The following is an 18,982-nucleotide window of genomic DNA, read 5'->3' on the forward strand; positions in this document are numbered from 1 at the left end:
GCACCGAGCAAGAGAAGCAAGAGGCGTGGGTGGCAGAGGTACGGCAAGAGCTCCAGGCTCTCGTGGAAAAACACAAGAGTTTGGAGCGTGACTCGAAGACTCGGGAGTCCGAGCTTGCGTCGACTCTTGAGAGTGCCAAAGCCGCTAAGGACGAAGCCCACAAGGCCCTCCAGGAGATTGAGGCATTAAAGAAAATAGCGGCGGGTAAGGCATTCTTCATGCAAAGCAAGCATGTAAAAGTGAATTACCTGTTACTTACCCGAATTCGGAGCTCTCCAGGAGCGTTCGCAGATCTGCCCCGTAGCGTGTCGGACGCTGCCGCTTTCTACAGAGCCGAGGAGAGGAGCTCGACGAGAAGGTGTTCTAGTCTTAGTATGTTGAGGCCGGACATCCGGTGCCCCTTAGGGACCACCTAAAGCAGCTAGTCGAGCTCCACAAGGTGGCCGAACAGGCCATGAAGGGCCTCATAGTTCGGCTGTGGCCCAACGAGGCCATGCTTGGGAGCTACTTCGGCCTGGTGCGACGGCTGGTGGATGCTTGTCTGTGGGTTGAAGTCATCAAGCGCTCCGCCTGCATTGAAGGTGCCCGTCGGGCCCTTGCCCGTGCTAAGGTGCACTGGGGCAAGATGGACGCTGAGAAGCTTGTGACGGACGCACCACCGCCGGGCAAGGAGTATCGCACGCCCGAAATGTATTATAAGGGTGTCCTGAAGGGTGCCCGCATTATTGCGGGTGAGTGCTCCAACGATGTAATATTTGAGTAGACTCGCATTTTGTTATCCTGTGCGCTGAAAACTTTGTTCATATGCGCTAAGCAACGCTTGTTAATTTAAAGTATTACCTTCTGTGCGGCCGTTTATCAAATCTGAGAGATGGCAAGTCGTCGGCTTCATCCCCCATGCCACGAGTGCTGGGGTGTTCGGGATAAACTTGATCGCTCTTGTTCCCATTTTTGGGTCCATCTAGGGAGGCGCCGAACACGACGAACGAGGCAACCGGACTTATAATGCTTGAACACTCTCACTTAGCCATAGAATTCTATAATTTTAAATTTCGGCGAAGCCCCTAGTGTTCGGAATGCCGAATTCGGGGCGCTATCCACACCTGGGCTGGACAAAGTCGGTTCCTCGCTCTAAGCGGCATAAGTCTTTAGGGACTCGAAAAAACCTCTCGAACAGCGACCGGCTCTCGCCGCATCATGACGGTCAGTTTTAGCTTTCTCCACTAAGGTGCTCGCCCAGGTCAACTGGGGCACAATCGCAGTGGTTCTCCCAGCGCTACCTTAGCCGATATAACATAACGTAAGGTACCAAAACATGGGAGCCGAGCAAACCCAACTATTGACCCAAGACATGATTCGGAGCCGATGCATATAATGCTATAAGTTCGGGGTGCCGCACTTGTGAAAGTGTTCGGACTTATCACACCATAATGTGGGGAACTTAAGCCCCTGGTGTATTTGGCCGTACCAAAGCGTACGGATGCAACATGTCATAATTGAACATATATATTAAAAGGAATGCAATGATAGGCAAAAAGCGATGCATTGTTTATTTAAAAGGTACTGCCATGAATGCAGAATGATACAAATAGTGCGATAAGCAAGGGATGGGACTATTTAACATGTCCCCCTCTAGGGGTAGGCTGCGGAATGGTGTATAAAACAGGTATAATGCTCGTAATGGAGACCACCTGGATACTCGTCGTAGCTTTTCTGCTTCCCTGGCTGTTGCATCGTGAGTTCGGCGGGTCTACTGCCGGGCAGGGCTTGTAGGAAACGGAGCCCTGGGGATAAGAAAAAAAACAAAAAAAAGGAATGACACATTTGGGAGCCCCTGGTGTGGTTGAGCCGCACTCTGGGCATGCCGTGGTCGTGCCCCTCCCCCTATGCCCATGGTATCTCCAGAGCGTAGTGATGTACGCGCGGCACTGGTCTCTCAATTTTGCGAGGGATGGGGTTGGGGACGCATTGCTACGCGTGCTCGGAACGTGCCAGGTGGTCTTGTTGTAGGTTACTCTAGGCGCGCTTGACGGTGTCCGGTCGCTTAACGGCCGGACTCAAGAATTGCCTTAAGAGGCTGTTCTGCACTTCCGCTGCGAGAGCCGCTATATGCTCCTCCATTCGGAGAGAGTATTCCGTGTTTCCGTTGACTGTGATGACTCCTCGAAGGCCTGGCATCTTGAGCTTGAGATATGCGTAGTGCGGCACCGCATTGAACTTTGCAAATGCGGTTCGTCCGAGCAGTGCATGATAGCCGCTGCGGAACGGGACTATGTCGAAGATTAACTCCTCGCTTCGGAAGTTATCCGGGGATCCGAAGACCACTTCCAGTGTCACTGAGCCTGTACAATTGGCCTCTACACCTGGTATGACGCCTTTGAAGGTCGTCCTTGTGGGTTTAATCCTTGAGGGATCTATGCCCATCTTGCACACTGTATCCTGGTAAAGCAGGTTCAGGCTGATGCCGCCGTCCATCAGGACTCTAGTGAGGTGAAACCCATCGACGATTGGGTCTAGAACCAACGCGGCGAATCCGCCATGGCGGATGCTGGTGGGGTAGTCCCTTCGATCAAAAGTGATCGGGCGGGAGGACCATGGATTGAACTTTGGGGCGACTGGCTCCATCGCATATACGTCCCTGAGTGCACGCTTCCACTCCCTTTTGGGTATGTGGGTTGCGTATATCATGTTCACCGTCCGCACTTGTGGGGGGAAACCCTTCTGTCCTCTATTGTTCGGCGGCCGGGTCTCTTCCTCGTCATCGCTATGCGGCCCCTTGTCATTGTTTTCGGCAATTAACTTGCCTGCCTGCTTGAATACCCAACAATCCCTGTTGGTGTGATTAGCTGGCTTTTCGGGGGTGCCGTGTATCTGGCACGAGCGGTCGAGTATTCGGTCCAAGTTGGACGGACCCGGAGTAGTTCTTTTGAATGGCTTTTTCCGCTGACCGGGTTTGGAGCCTCTGAATCCGGCGTTGACTGCCGTATCCTCGGTACTATCGCTGTTAATGCGGCATTTGTGCTTGTTGCGACGCGACCTGCCATTACGGTCCTTGGTATCCGGACTGCCAGAATGTTTGTTGAGGTTGTTACTGCGGGCTAGCCAGCTGTCCTCTCCCGCGCAGAAGCGGGTCATGAGTGATGTGAGGGCTGCCATGGATTTCGGCTTTTCCTGTCCTAGGTGCCGGGCAAGCCACTCGTCGTGGATGTTATGCTTGAAGGCTGCAAGGGCCTCTGCATCCGGACAGTCGACGATTTGATTTTTCTTGGTTAAGAACCGTGTCCAGAATTGTCTGGCCGATTCGTCTGGCTGCTGAATTATGTGGCTTAGGTCATCAGCGTCTGGTGGTCGCACATATGTGCCCTGGAAGTTATCAAGGAATGCGGCTTCTAGGTCCTCCCAACACCCAATTGATTCTGCTGGCAAGCTGTTAAGCCAATGCCGAGCTGGTCCTTTAAGCTTGAGCGGGAGGTATTTGATGGCGTGAAGATCATCATCGCGGGCCATGTGGATATGAAGGAGATAGTCTTAGATCCAAACCGCGGGGTCTGTTGTGCCATCGTAGGATTCAATGTTCACAGGTTTGAACCCTTCGGGGATTTGATGATCCATTACTTCATCTGTGAAGCATAGTGGGTGTGTGGCGCCTCTATATTGGGCTATATCACGACGTAGCTCAAGCGAGCTTTGTCTACTGTGTTCGGCCCGGCCGGAGTTGCTGTATCCGGCGCGACGGTCATTCTCGCGTATTGTGGGGCGCCCACACGATCCGTAGATCGATCTTGATTGTCTTGCCTTATCCTCCAATATGTCTCGCAAGTCCGGCGCATTCCCTCATGGCTTTGTACTTTTCGAGCGATGCCGGGGTACGACTTTAGTGGAGGGCCTGGAGGCCTCTCTGTCGCGGCCACGAGGTGGACGGTCGGCCGTATTGTGCGCTGGTGATGTGGGTTTGTATGCTTCCTCCTCTAATCGGGGTAGCATCTTGCGTTTGGGGTAGCTTTTGGAGGGGCATTCGAGTTCGTACTCTTCGGCCGCAAGGACTTCGGTCCATCTGTCGGCTAGCAGATCTTGGTCAGCTCTAAGCTGTTGCTGCTTTTTCTTGAGGCAACTTGCCGTGGCCATAAGCCTGCATTTAAAACGCTCTTGTTCGACAGGATCCTCAGGCACGACGAATTCATCGTCATCGAGGCTTGCCTCGTCTCCGGAGGGAGGCATGTAATTATCGTCTTCTGCCTCCTTGTCTGCCGCTCTCTCATGAGGGCTGGCTTCTCCATCCTCATGTGCTAAATCTTGCTGGGGGGGGGTTGTCTTCGGCACTATCCGGGGTGTTGTTGTCTCCGGTGCCGAAATCTCCATTCTTAGTGTGGCGGGATTTAGAGCGGCGCTGCTGACGCCGGCGCTTAGGCTGTTTCTTGGAGGGGTCTTCCTCCGTTGTTCCATCGCCGTTCCCATCCTTTGGGATGTCCACCATGTATATGTCGTATGACGAGGTGGCTTTCCAGTGCCCCGTAGGCGCTGGTTCTTGGTTGTCTCCGGCATCGTCTTCCATACCGTCGATGTCTTCGGGGTCGAAGTCTAGCATGTTTGTTAGGTCGTCGACAGTGGCTACAAAGTGGGTGGTGGGTGGGCTTTGAATTTCTTCGTCGTCCGTGTCCCAACCGTCCTGACCGTGGTTCGGCCAAGGCTCTCCTGATAATGAGAGATACTTTAGTGAGTTAAGGATGTCGCCAAAAGGCGAGTGCTGAAAGATGTCCGTAGCGGTGAACTCCATGATCGGCGCCCAATCGGATTTGATTGGTAGAGGCGCGGGAGGTTCGGAGTCCGGCGAGGAGTCCGGCACCTCGGAGTCACGAGCTTCACAAGGGACAGGGTCGGTATTCGGCTCCATCGCCGTAGAGGTAGCTGTTGGAAATATGCCCTAGAGGCAATAATAAAAGGGTTATTATTATATTTCCTTATTCATGATAATTGTCTTTTATTCATGCTATAACTGTATTATCCGGAAATCGTAATACACGTGTGAATACATAGACCATAACATGTCCCTAGTGAGCCTCTAGTTGACTAGCTCGTTGGTCAACAGATAGTCATGGTTTCCTGACTATGGACATTAGATGTCATTGACAACGGGATCACATCATTAGGAGAATGATGTGATGGACAAGACCCAATCCTAAGCATAGCACAAGATCGTGTAGTTCGTTTTGCTAGAGCTTTTTCAATGTCAAGTATCTCTTCCTTAGACCATGAGATCGTGTAACTCCCGGATACCGTAAGAGTGCTTTGGGTGTACCAAACATCACAACGTAACTGGGTGACAATAAAGGTGCACTACAGGTATCTCCGAAAGTGTCTGTTGGGTTGAGACGGATCGAGACTGGGATTTGTCACTCCGTATAACGGAGAGGTATCACTGGGCCCACTCGGTAGTGCATCATCATAATGAGCTCAAAGTGACCAAGTGTTTGGTCACGGGATCATGCATTACGGTACGAGTAAAGTGATTTGCCGGTAACGATACTAACGATGTATTGGGATACCGACGATCGAGTCTCGGGCAAGTAACATACCGTCTGACAAAGGGAATTGCATACGGGGTTGATTGAATCCTCGACATCGTGGTTCATCCGATGACATCATCGAGGACCATGTGGGAGCCAACATGGGTATCCAGATCCCGCTGTTGGTTATTGACCGGAGAGCCGTCTCGGTCATGTCTGCATGTCTCCCGAACCCGTAGGGTCTACACACTTAAGGTTCGGCGACGCTAGGGTTATTAGGAAGACTTGTATGTGGGATCCCGGACGTCACAAGGAGTTCCGGAATGGTCCAGAGGTAAAGATTTATATATGGGAAGTTGTCATACGGACACCGGAAGGTTTCGGGGGCATATCGGTATTGTACCGGGGCCACCGGAAGGGTCCCGGGGGTCCACCGGGAGGGGCCACCCCTCCCGGGGGGGCCACATGGGCCGCGTGGGGCAGGAGCCAGCCCCTGGAGGGCTGGGCGCACCCCCCTTGGGCCCATGCGCCTAGGGTTGGGGGGAACCCTAGAGGGGGCGCCCCCCTTGCTTGGGGGGCAAGTCCCCCCTCCCTGGCCGCCGCCCCCCCTCTAGATCCCATCTAGAGGGGCCGGCCCCCCTTGCCCCTTCCCCTATAAATAGAGGGGTGAGGAGAGGGCTGAACACCCAAGCCAAGGCGCAGCCCCTCCCCTCCCCAACACCTCTCCTCCTCCGTTGTGTGCTTGGCGAAGCCCTGTCGGAGTACTGCCTCTCCACCATCATCACGCCATCGTGCTGCTACTGGAGCCTTCTTCCTCAACCTCTCCTTCCCCCTTGCTGGATCAATAAGGAGGAGACGTCGCTCGTACCGTACGTGTGTTGAACGCGGAGGTGTTGTCCATTCAGCACTTGGTCATCGGTGATCTGAATCACGGCGAGTACGACTCCATCATCACCGTTCCCTCGAACGCTTCCGTACACGATCTACAAGTGGTATATAGATGCAAACTCACTCCCTTGACTCGTTGCTTAGATGAACTCATAGATGGATCTTGGTGAAACCGTAGGAAAAATTTTAATTTTCTGCAACGTTCCCCAACAGTGGCATCATGAGCTAGGTCTATGCGTAGTTCTCTATTGCACGAGTAGAACACAATTTTGTTGTGGGCGTACATCTTATCAACTTGCTTGCCGCTACTAGTCTTATCTTGCTTCAGCGGTATTGTGGGATAAAGCGGCCCGGACCAACCTTACACGTACGCTTACGTGAGACTGGTTCCACCGACTGACATGCACTAGTTGCATAAGGTGGCTGGCGGGTGTCTGTCTCTCCCACATTAGTTGGAGCGGATTCGATGAAAAGGGTCCTTATGAAGGGTAAATAGAAGTTGACAAGATCACGTTGTGGTTATTCGTAGGTAAGAAAACGTTCTTGCTAGAACCCAATTGCAGCCACGTAAAAGATGCAACAACAATTAGAGGACGTCTAACTTGTTTTTTCAGCAATTGTCATGTGATGTGATATGGCCAGAAGTTGTGATGAATGATGAATGATATATTATGATGTATGAGATCATGTTCTTGTAATAGGAATCACGACTTGCATGTCGATGAGTATGACAACCGGCAGGAGCCATAGGAGTTGTCTTTATTTCTTGTATGACCTGCGTGTCATTGAAGAACGCCATGTAAATTTCTTTACTTTATTGCTAAACGCGTTAGCCATAGAAGTAGAAGTAGTCATTGGCGTGACAACTTCACGAAGACACAATGATGGAGATCATGATGATGGAGATCATGGTGTCATGCCGGTGACAAAGATGATCATGGAGCCCCGAAGATGGAGATCGAAGGAGTTGTATGATCTTGGCCATATCATGTCACTACTATATAATTGCATGTGATGTTTATTATGTTTTATGCATCTTGTTTACTTAGAACGGCGGTAGTAAATAAGATGATCCCTTATAATAATTTCAAGAAAGTGTTCCCCCAAACTGTGCACCGTTGCTAAAGTTCGTCGTTTCGAAGCACCACGTGATGATCGGGTGTGATAGAACCTTACGTTCACATACAATGGGTGTAAGACAGATTTACACATGCAGAACACTTAGGGTTAACTTGACGAGCCTAGCCTGTACAGACATGGCCTCGGAACACAAGAGACCGAAAGGTCGAACATGAGTCGTATAGAAGATACGATCAACATGGAGATGTTCACCGATGATGACTAGTCCGTCTCACGTGATGATCGGACACGGCCTAGTCGACTCGGATCGTGTAACACTTAGATGACTAGAGGGATGTCTGATCTGAGTGGGAGTTCATTAAATAATTTGATTAGATTAACTTAATTATCATGAACTTAGTCTAAATTTTTTGCAAAATATGTCTTGTAGATCACATGGCCAGCGCTCATGTCAACATGAACTTCAACGCGTTCCTAAAGAAAACCAAGCTGAAAGATGATGGCAGCAACTATACAGACTGGGTCCGGAACCTGAGGATCATCCTCATAGCAGCCAGGAAACAATATGTCCTAGAAGGACCGCTAGGTGATGCACCCGTCCCAGAGAACCAAGACATTATGAATGCGTGGCAGTCTCGCGCTGATGATTACTCCCTCGTTCAGTGCGGCATGCTTTACAGCTTAGAACTGGGGCTCCAAAAGCGTTTTGAGCAACACGGAGCATATGAGATGTTCGAGGAGCTGAAACTAGTTTTCCAAGCTCATGCCCGGGTCGAGAGATATGAAGTCTCCGACAAGTTATATAGTTGTAAGATGGAGGAAAATAGTTCCGTCAGTGAGCACATACTCAAAATGTCTGGGTTGCACAACCGCCTGTCCCAGCTGGACATTAACCTCCCGGATGAGGCGGTCATTGACAGAATCCTTCAGTCGCTCCCACCAAGCTACAAGAGCTTTGTGATGAACTACAATATGCAGGGGATGGTGAAGACCATTCCTGACGTATTTTCAATGCTGAAGTCAGCAGAGGTTGAAATCAAGAAAGAACATCAAGTGTTGATGGTCAATAAGACCACTAAGTTCAAGAAGGGCAAGGGTAAGAAGAACTTCAAGAAGGACGGCAAAGATGTTGCCGCGCCCGGTAAGCCAGTTGCCGGGAAGAAGTCAAAGAATGGACCCAAGCCTGAAATTGAGTGCTTTTATTGCAAGGGGAAGGGTCACTGGAAGCGGAACTGCCCCAAATACTTAGCGGATAAGAAGGCCGGCAACACTAAAGGTATATTTGATATACATGTAATTGATGTGTACCTCACCAGTACTCGTAGTAACTCCTGGGTATTTGATACCGGTGACGTTGCTCACATTTGTAACTCACAGCAGGAGCTGCGGAATAAGCGGAGACTGGCGAAGGACGAGGTGACGATGCGCGTCGGGAATGGTTCCAAGGTCGATGTGATCGCCGTCGGCACGCTACCTCTACATTTACCTACGGGATTAGTTTTAAACCTCAATAATTGTTATTTAGTGCCAAGTTTGAGCATGAACATTGTATCCGAATCTCGTTTAATACGAGATGGCTACTCATTTAAATCTGAGAATAATGGTTGTTCTATTTATATGAGAGATATGTTTTATGGTCATGCCCCAATGGTCAATGGTTTATTCTTAATGAATCTCGAACGTAATATTACACATATTCATAGTGTGAATACCAAAAGATGTAAAGTTGATAACGATAGTCCCACATACTTGTGGCACTGCCGCCTTGGTCACATTGGTGTCAAGCGCATGAAGAAGCTCCATGCTGATGGACTTTTAGAGTATCTCGATTATGAATCATTTGACACATGCGAACCATGCCTCATGGGCAAAATGACCAAGACCCCGTTCTCCGGAACAATGGAGCGAGCAACCAACTTGTTGGAAATCATACATACCGATGTGTGCGGTCCAATGAGTGTTGAGGCTCGCGGAGGATATCGTTATGTTCTCACTCTCACTGATGACTTGAGTAGATATGGGTATGTCTACTTGATGAAACACAAGTCTGAGACCTTTGAAAAGTTCAAGGAATTTCAGAATGAAGTAGAGAATCAACGTGACCGAAAGATAAAATTCTTACGATCGGATCGTGCAGGAGAATATTTAAGTCACGAATTTGGTACACACTTAAGAAAATGTGGAATCGTTTCACAACTCACGCTGCCTGGAACACCTCAGCGAAACGGTGTGTCTGAACGTCGTAATCACACTCTATTGGATATGGTGCGATCTATGATGTCTCTTACCGATTTACCGCTATCATTTTAGGGATACGCTCTAGAGACAGCTACATTCACTTTAAATAGGGCACCGTCTAAATCCGTTGAGACGACACCGTATGAATTATGGTTTGGGAAGAAACCTAAGCTGTCGTTTCTAAAGGTTTGGGGATGCGATGTTTTTGTCAAGAAACTTCAACCTGAAAAGCTCGAACCCAAGTTGGAAAAATGCGTCTTCATAGGATACCCTAAAGAAACCATTGGGTATACCTTCTACTTAAGATCCCAAGGCAAGATATTTGTTGCCAAGAACGGATCCTTTCTGGAAAAAGAGTTTCTCTCGAAAGAAGTAAGTGGGAGGAAAGTAGAACTCGATGAAGTACTACCGCTTGAACGGGATAGTAGTGCAGCTCAGGAAAATGTTCCTGTGATGCCTACACCAACTGAAGAGGAAGACAATGATGATGATCAAGGTACTTTGGATCAAGTTGCTACTGAACTTCGTAGGTCCACAAGGACACGTTCCGCACCAGAGTGGTACGGCAACCCTGTCCTAGAAATCATGTTGTTGGACAACGGTGAACCTTCGAACTATGAAGAAGCAATGGCGGGCCCAGATTCCAACAAATGGCTAGAAGCCATGAAATCCGAGATAGAATCCATGTATGAAAACAAAGTATGGACTTTCACTGACTTGCTCGATGATCGGCGAGCGATAGAAAACAAATGGATCTTTAAGAAGAAGACGGCCGCGGATGGAAATGTCACCATCTATAAAGCTCGACTTGTCGCTAAGGGTTATCGGCAAGTTCAAGGGATTGACTACGATGAGATTTTCTCTCCCGTAGCAAAGCTTAAGTCCGTCCGAATCATGTTAGCAATTGCCGCATACTATGATTATGAGATACGGCAGATGGACGTCAAAACAGCATTCCTTAACGGGCATCTTAAGGAAGAACTGTATATGATGCAGCCGGAGGGTTTTGTCGATCCTAAGAATGCTAACAAAGTATGCAAGCTCCAGCGATCCATTTATGGGCTGGTGCAAGCATCTCGGAGTTGGAACATTCGCTTTGATGAGATGATCAAAGCATTTGGGTTTACGCAGACTTATGGAGAAGCCTGCGTTTACAAGAAAGTGAGTGGGAGCTCTATAGCATTTCTCATATTATATGTAGATGACATACTTTTGATGGGAAATGATATAGAATTCTTGGACAGCATTAAGGCCTACTTGAATAAGTGTTTTTCAATGAAGGACCTTGGAGAAGCTGCTTATATATTAGGCATCAACATCTATAGGGATAGATCGAGACGCCTCATAGGTCTTTCACAAAGCACATACCTTGATAAGATTTTGAAGAAGTTCAAAATGGATCAGTCCAACAAAGGGTTCTTGCCTGTACTGCAAGGTGTGAGATTGAGCTCGGCTCAATGCCCGACCACGGCAAAAGATAAAGAAGAGATGAGCGTCATCCCCTATGCCTCAGACATAGGATCTATTATGTATGCCATGTTGTGTACCAGACCTGATGTAAACCTTGCTGTAAGTTTGGTAGGAAGGTACCAAAGTAATCCTGGCAAGGAACACTAGACAACGGTCAAGAATATCCTGAGGTACCTGAAAAGGACAAAGGACATGTTTCTCGTTTATGGAGGTGACGAAGAGCTTGTCGTAAAGGGTTACGTCGACGCTAGCTTCGACACAGATCTGGATGACTCTAAGTCACAAACCGGATACGTGTATATGTTGAATGGTTGAGCAGTAAGCTGGTGCAGCTGCAAGCAGAGCGTCGTGGCGGGATCTACATGTGAAGCGGAGTACATGGTAGCCTCGGAGGCAGCGCATGAAGCAATATGGGTGAAGGAGTTCATCACCGACCTAGGAGTCATACCCAATGCGTCGGGGCCGATCAAACTCTTCTGTGACAACAATGGAGCTATTGCCCTTGCCAAGGAGCCCAGGTTTCACAAGAAGACCAGGCACATCAAGCGTCGCTTCAACTCCATCCGTGAAAATGTTCAAGATGGAGACATAGATATTTGCAAAGTACATACGGATCTGAATGTCGCAGATCCGTTGACTAAACCTCTCTCGTGAGCAAAACATGATCAACACCAGAACTCTATGGGTGTTCGATTCATCACAATGTAACTAGATTATTGACTCTAGTGCAAGTGGGAGACTGTTGGAAATATGCCCTAGAGGCAATAATAAAAGGGTTATTATTATATTTCCTTATTCATGATAATTGTCTTTTATGCATGCTATAACTGTATTATCCGGAAATCGTAATACACGTGTGAATACATAGACCATAACATGTCCCTAGTGAGCCTCTAGTTGACTAGCTCGTTGGTCAACAGATAGTCATGGTTTCCTGACTATGGACATTAGATGTCATTGACAATGGGATCACATCATTAGGAGAATGATGTGATGGACAAGACCCAATCCTAAGCATAGCACAAGATCGTGTAGTTCGTTTTGCTAGAGCTTTTTCAATGTCAAGTATCTCTTCCTTAGACCATGAGATCGTGTAACTCCCGGATACCGTAAGAGTGCTTTGGGTGTACCAAACGTCACAACGTAACTGGGTGACAATAAAGGTGCACTACAGGTATCTCCGAAAGTGTCTGTTGGGTTGACATGGATCAAGACTGGGATTTGTCACTCCGTATGACGGAGAGGTATCACTGGGCCCACTCGGTAGTGCATCATCATAATGAGCTCAAAGTGACCAAGTGTTGGTCACGGGATCATGCATTACGGTACGAGTAAAGTGACTTGCCGGTAACGAGACTAACGAGGTATTGGGATACCGATGATCGAGTCTCGGGCAAGTAACATACCGTCTGACAAAGGGAATTGCATACGGGGTTGATTGAATCCTCGACATCGTGGTTCATCCGATGACATCATTGAGGAGCATGTGGGAGCCAACATGGGTATCCAGATCCCGCTGTTGGTTATTGACCGGAGAGCCATCTCGGTCATGTCTGCATGTCTCCCGAACCCGTAGGGTCTACACACTTAAGGTTCGGCGACGCTAGGGTTATTAGGAAGACTTGTATGTGATTACCGAAAGTTGTTCGGAGTCCCGGATGGGATCCCGGACATCACGAGGAGTTCCGGAATGGTCCGGAGGTAAAGATTTATATATGGGAAGTTGTCATACGGACACCGGAAGGTTTCGGGGGCAATATCGGTATTGTACCGGGGCCACCGGAAGGGTCCCGGGGGTCCACCGGGAGGGGCCACCCCTCCCGGGGGGCCACATGGGCCGCGTGGGGCAGGAGCCAGCCCCTGGAGGGCTGGGCGCCCCCCCCCTTGGGCCCATGTGCCTAGGGTTGGGGGGGGGAACCCTAGAGGGGGCGCCCCCCTTGCTTGGGGGGCAAGTCCCCCCTCCCTGGCCGCCGCCCCCCCTCTAGATCCCATCTAGAGGGGCCAGCCCCCCTTGCCCCTTCCCCTATAAATAGAGGGGTGAGGGGAGGGCTGAACACCCAAGCCAAGGCGCAGCCCCTCCCCTCCCCAACACCTCTCCTCCTCCGTTGTGTGCTTGGCGAAGCCTGTCGGAGTACTGCCTCTCCACCATCATCACGCCGTCGTGCTGCTGCTGGAGCCTTCTTCCTCATCCTCTCCTCCCCCCTTGTTGGATCAAGAAGGAGGAGACGTCGCCCGTACCGTACGTGTGTTCAACGCGGAGGTGCTGTCCGTTCAGCACTTGGTCATCGGTGATCTGAATCACGGCGAGTACGACTCCATCATCACCGTTCCCTCGAAAGCTTCCGTACGCGATCTACAAGTGGTATGTAGATGCAAACTCACTCCCTTGACTCGTTGCTTAGATGAACTCATAGATGGATCTTGGTGAAACTGTAGGAAAAAATTTAATTTTCTGCAACGTTCCCCAACAGTAGCAGCCCCCAAGACGGTGTCTAGGCACCCATCCTCGATCGGCGTAGTCGGCTCCGAGTTAAGGGTCGGAGGGGACTCTTGTGCGGCCTCCAGGGCACTGTCCGGCGGCAGAGCTAGGTCATGCCCATCGTGACAGTGCGGCGCGCTCGGTTGTGGCTCGAATCCGTCGAAGATCAAGTCTCCGCGGATGTCGGCTGTGAAATTCAAACTTCGAAATCTGACCTGATGGCCAGGGGCGTAGCTTTTGATCTGCTCTAGATGGCCAAGCGAATTGGCCCGCAGTGCAAAGCCGCCGAATACAAAGATCTGTCAGGGGAGAAAAGTCTCACCCTGGACAGCGTTGTTGTTGATGATCGAAGGAGCCATCGGGCCTATGAGCGACGACACAGAGGAACTCTCAATGAAAGCACCAATGTCGGTGTCAAAACCGGCGGATCTCGGGTAGGGGGTCCCGAACTGTGCGTCTAGGCGGATGGTAATAGGAGACAACGGACACGATGTTTTACCCAGGTTCGGGCCCTCTTGATGGAGGTAAAACCCTACGTACTGCTTGATTAATATTGATGATATGGGTAGTACAAGAGTGGATCTACCACGAGATCAAGGAGGCTAAACCCTAGAAGCTAGCCTATGGTATGATTGTTGTTCGTCCTATGGACTAAAACCCTCCGGTTTATATAGACACCGGAGAGGGCTAGGGTTACACAGAGTCGGTTACAATGGTAGGAGATCTACATATCCGTATCGCCAAGCTTGCCTTCCACGCCAAGGAAAGTCCCATCCGGACACGGGACGAAGTCTTCAATCTTGTATCTTCATAGTCTTGGAGTCCGGCCGATGATGATAGTTTGGCTATCCGGACACCCCCTAGTCCAGGACTCCCTCAGTCGTGCTGTGAATTATGAAGCACATAGTTTAGCCAAGTTCTCCCTCTCGAGAGGTCCAGGATGCCACGTCTGGTTTGGCGCTCCTTATGACCAGAGATGTATCCCACTTCATGTGGAATTTACTGAATAAACTTGGTTTTCCCCCTAAAAAAAACTAATTAACAAGCGCTCCTTCGTGAGCCTCGCACCGATCAGCACCACTTCGCGCGTTCTTAGCCATTCGACACGTGTCGTGCTCTTGGCGCTCCCTCCGAATTTTGTTTCTTTATTTTTCCACACGCGTTTTTAGCTTTTTAAACGGGTTTTTTTTGACGTTTTGGTTTTCCATCAGTCTTCCCTAGCTTTTCGATCAAAAAAATCGGGAAAAAATATTTTTTGCGCAAAAAAACACATTTTTTTCGTGAGAGTCACGGTTTTGTTTTCGCGAGAGGCACGGCCGTGCCTCTTGGAAACGAAAAAACGTGTTTTTTGTTTTTTTTCCTTTCGCGAGAGTCACGTCCGTGTATCTTGGAAATGAAAGAAATATGTTTTTTTTTCACGAGAGGCACTGTTTTGCTTCCGCAAGAGGCACGACTGTGCTTTCGCGAGAGTCACGGCCGTGCCTCCTCAGAAACAGGAAAAAACGCATTTTTTATTTTCTTTCTTTCTTTCGCGAGAGGCACGGTTTTGCTTCCGGGAGAGGCACGGTTGTGTTTTCGTCAGAGGCACCAGCGTGCCTCTTTCAGAAAGGGAAAACCCGTGCTCCCGATTTGGTTTTTTCGTCTGTTTTTTTGTGAAAAAATATTTCGTCAAGACCTATCAACATGGGATCTAGTTTTGAAGATCTCGACGCGAGGAATCCAACGGCGAAAGCGGTTTGAGATTTGGATGCACGGTTTAAGAGATAAAGCGTTCTGAATATAGGATCTATGAAAAAGGGAAAACTCCCATGTTCCAACAAGTGGCGCACATGCAGCGCGCCACTTGTCGCAACCTGGAGAAGTTGAAATGATCTCCGCAAGGAGTACTCCTTAATTAGTGATTTCAGAAATTTCCCGGTCCGCCTCGTGCACCCGATCCCAGTCTAAGGCTCCAAACGGTAATATCTCCGCGCCACGTTGCCGACCGACCGACTGACCCCTCCTGTCCTGCCCACCGGACCCGGATCCAGCCCCAACCCACCACAACTAGCTCCACTTCCCTCCGGTTTCTGCCGCCCGCTGAAGCGGTCTCCGGCGACACCGCGTCTTCCCCGCCGGCTCGCCCGAGGCCAGGCGCGCCCTGTCCTCCCTCCCCGCGCTCTGGTTTGGCTCGCTGGTCGTTATGGTTGTTCGTTACGGTTGTTCTTATGTTCTTGAATTACCCATGTTATAAGCAGAGATGGGGTGATTCATTATGGTTGTTCTGATGGTTGCTTGTTTAGTGTTCTTTCCAATTGGGTTCTTCTTGTCATGCTTTGCTTATGTTCCCAATGTCTGTCTTTCCATATATGGGGATGCGTTCAGGGGTGCAAACCGTGTAGGCAGTGGTGTGTTTTATACTAGCTATGGTGTGTTTTATACTATCTGATGTGGAAGGTGGAAATATTGATATCACTTCTGTGTTACTCCCTTTGTACCATAATATTTATTATGGTACAGAGGGAATATTATGGTACAGAGGAAGTAGTATGCTTGATATGGTGTATTTTATTCAAGTTATTAACCACGTCTTTTACAAATTTTCCTTGAGATACATGTTTATATGGCAGGAGTGATTGTCTTGTCGAATAATCGTTTATGCTAACTTGGTATTGGTAGTTCCCGATCATAGGTAACAGACCAGTATTTGTTTATTGCAGACAACTGACTATTCTTTTTTCTGAACTTTTTTGTGATATGTGTGTTATGTGGATATCATATTCTAATGCTTTTCTAAGTATTTAAGGTACAGACTTGTGGATCTAGACATGTCAAATTTGCTCTTTATTGTGTTGCTAAGGACGCCGGTTTGGCTGGGCCATTGCACGGCCTGGCTAATCAGGTACACTTGATTTTATGTGTAGTTGATGTTCTCTGCCACATCATGCTCAACTTTTACTTGCCAAATGGATCTCCTGGAACAAATTGTTTGTAATAAATGAACAAATTGCAGAACTTGTGGTTGTGCTGTTTACCCACTTGCTTTTGCACATGATGTTAATAAGAAGAAAAGCATACACCATGTTATTTTAAAATGCTGCGTTTACTGTTTTGATGCGCATAAACTGAGAATAGTGACCATATACTGAAGGAAGTGTTTCTGTGGATCAAATCTGTAATGGAAAAGATTGGGAGTAACATTACAACCGACCAACTTAAAGAATATGTATGGAAGACACTGAAGTGCGGAAAGGTAGCTTATCTCAAACCGAGTTATATCTATTCAATTATCAAGCACTAATTATTGCTCAAGGACTATAGTCTTACAATACCTCATAATCTTGTTTGTGAGTAGAGAAAGTAATGCAATATAGGGAATTACTGTTGCCACTCATTTCATGCTCACATGGGTTGCATTGTAGAACCTAAATATCTATGTATAGCTTCGTGCATCATTTCCCTCTTATGCACCGCATTTCAGAAATCTAAATATCTATGTCTTCTTAGTGTTACTGTTTGGGAATTCTTGTTGAAGTTGCAATTTATAATGTCTCATGGGTTTAAACTTTGTTAAGCTGCTGAAAACAATCTTTGAAATTAGCCATTAATGAGTAGTATGATTTCTATTTATTGCAATCATGTCAAAAGGTCTTAGCTATTCATATTTCTAGGTATTAGCTACCATCAAAGTAAACAAAGATAGAATAAGTGTGCTCATTTTAATTTTATAAAATACCTAGTATTGAAAGATTATGTAGATCGAAGCTGGTTAATTTATACCTGTGCAGAAAAATGTACAAAGAATGCCTGCATCATGCTTGTCATCTTGTGAAAGAAATCATCAAGTGAATTTATTGCTATTCCAGTGTCTTCATGTAAATCTCATATAGAATGTTTATCTCTTGATTTGTTTCACTACCACAAATAACTCACATAATATCTGATTCTGTGGGCTTTGTAACTTCTCACTATATCTTCTTTGGTGACTTTGTAATTGATCTTGTTGTTATTATGTAAAAAAGTATTGCAACATTCTTGATCTATAACCGTGTTGGCTATCTATATGCAGGTTGCAGTGATTAGAGAGAAGTTTGTAGAACTGTATGAATCTGAACAACAATTGTTGAGAGCAGCGCAAATGCTTAGTGGCATTGACCTGGACTCAGGAATCAGGTTGAAACAAGCTTTTGTCTCTCTTTATATGTCATTGGATTTTCTAAGTCCGGGAAATCTGGCCATCTTCTTAAAAACGAGGATGCTTGATGACACAAACAAATTATCCAAGTGCGTCCAGATTGCACGACTCTATTTGGAGGTTAGTACTGTTTTAAACCTTTGTCATCATTGCATTGTCAGCTAGACTAATGTAGTTCTTCATTTTGTAGGATGATGATGCAGTGAATGCTGAAGCTTTTATCAACAAAGCCTCGTTTTTTGTCACAAACAGCAACCAGGAAGTTCTGAACTTACAATACAAGGTTTGTTGGTTCAAAAACAATTTAATAATCTATCTGTCTACAACTAATGATTAAAATTTAGTTCCCTTCTTATATCTCTTGTAGGTCTGCTATGCGAGAATTTTAGATCTAAAGCATGAATTCTTGGAAGTTGCACTTCGGTACTATGGTATCTCTCAAATTGAACAACGCCAAATTGGGGATGAGTAAGGCTTACTCCATTCAGGTGTAGATTTGTTTCTCTCTTCTGCAATTTACTCCTTTTTAATGTTCTTTCTTGTATGGTTCTTTGTTGCCTTGCCGGTGTAGTGGATGTATGTAATAAATTACCCTACTTGATACTCATGTTTAAGTACTGCAGTGGTTATTACCAAGTCGTGTTTGGAACTGATATTGCTTCCATATTTTATTCTCAAAAATCTTGATGGAACATGTTTCTTAGTGCTGATGTAACATGCACAATATTGGCTGGTGCTGGCCCACAATGCTCTCGTGTTCTTACTACATTGTACAAGGTATTGGTTCTTAGTTCATCTCAGTGTCCTGTGATTTCACACCTTTTTTGTTCAGCTTATTATCATTAATTGCTGCAGTAACTTGTAACCATCATGATCGTCTTGTCTCTTGATCCTGTTTTGCCAATTAGAAACCATCAATGCAGTGCTGCTTTATGGAGCCGCGCCATTTATTTAGAGTTTTAGTCTCACTGGGTTAAGTTGACCACCTCCATTGCACGCATGCTCATTTTGAGATTTAACATTGACTATTGTTTATGAGTTTATGAGAAATTTGCACTGCTAAACTATTCTAGTTGAATGCTGAACAAGAGATCTAAGATAGAGATCTAAGGTTGCTTTTCATTGTTGATCTTATTTGAACTTACAAGC

General features: G+C 47.4%; 1 long non-coding RNA gene across 1 annotated transcript; it reads left to right on the forward strand.

Annotated features, from left to right (window-relative positions):
- The first annotated feature begins 17,730 nt into the window (after window positions 1-17,730).
- On the forward strand, window positions 17,731-18,118 carry LOC123133640 (uncharacterized). The gene is made up of 3 exons (XR_006465330.1): window positions 17,731-17,811; window positions 17,893-17,953; window positions 18,024-18,118. It is a non-coding gene; the product is annotated as an uncharacterized lncRNA (long non-coding RNA).
- Window positions 18,119-18,982: the final 864 nt, after the last annotated feature.

The sequence above is a fragment of the Triticum aestivum genome, chromosome 6B (assembly GCF_018294505.1).
Source record: "Triticum aestivum cultivar Chinese Spring chromosome 6B, IWGSC CS RefSeq v2.1, whole genome shotgun sequence".
Lineage (NCBI taxonomy): Eukaryota > Viridiplantae > Streptophyta > Magnoliopsida > Poales > Poaceae > Triticum > Triticum aestivum.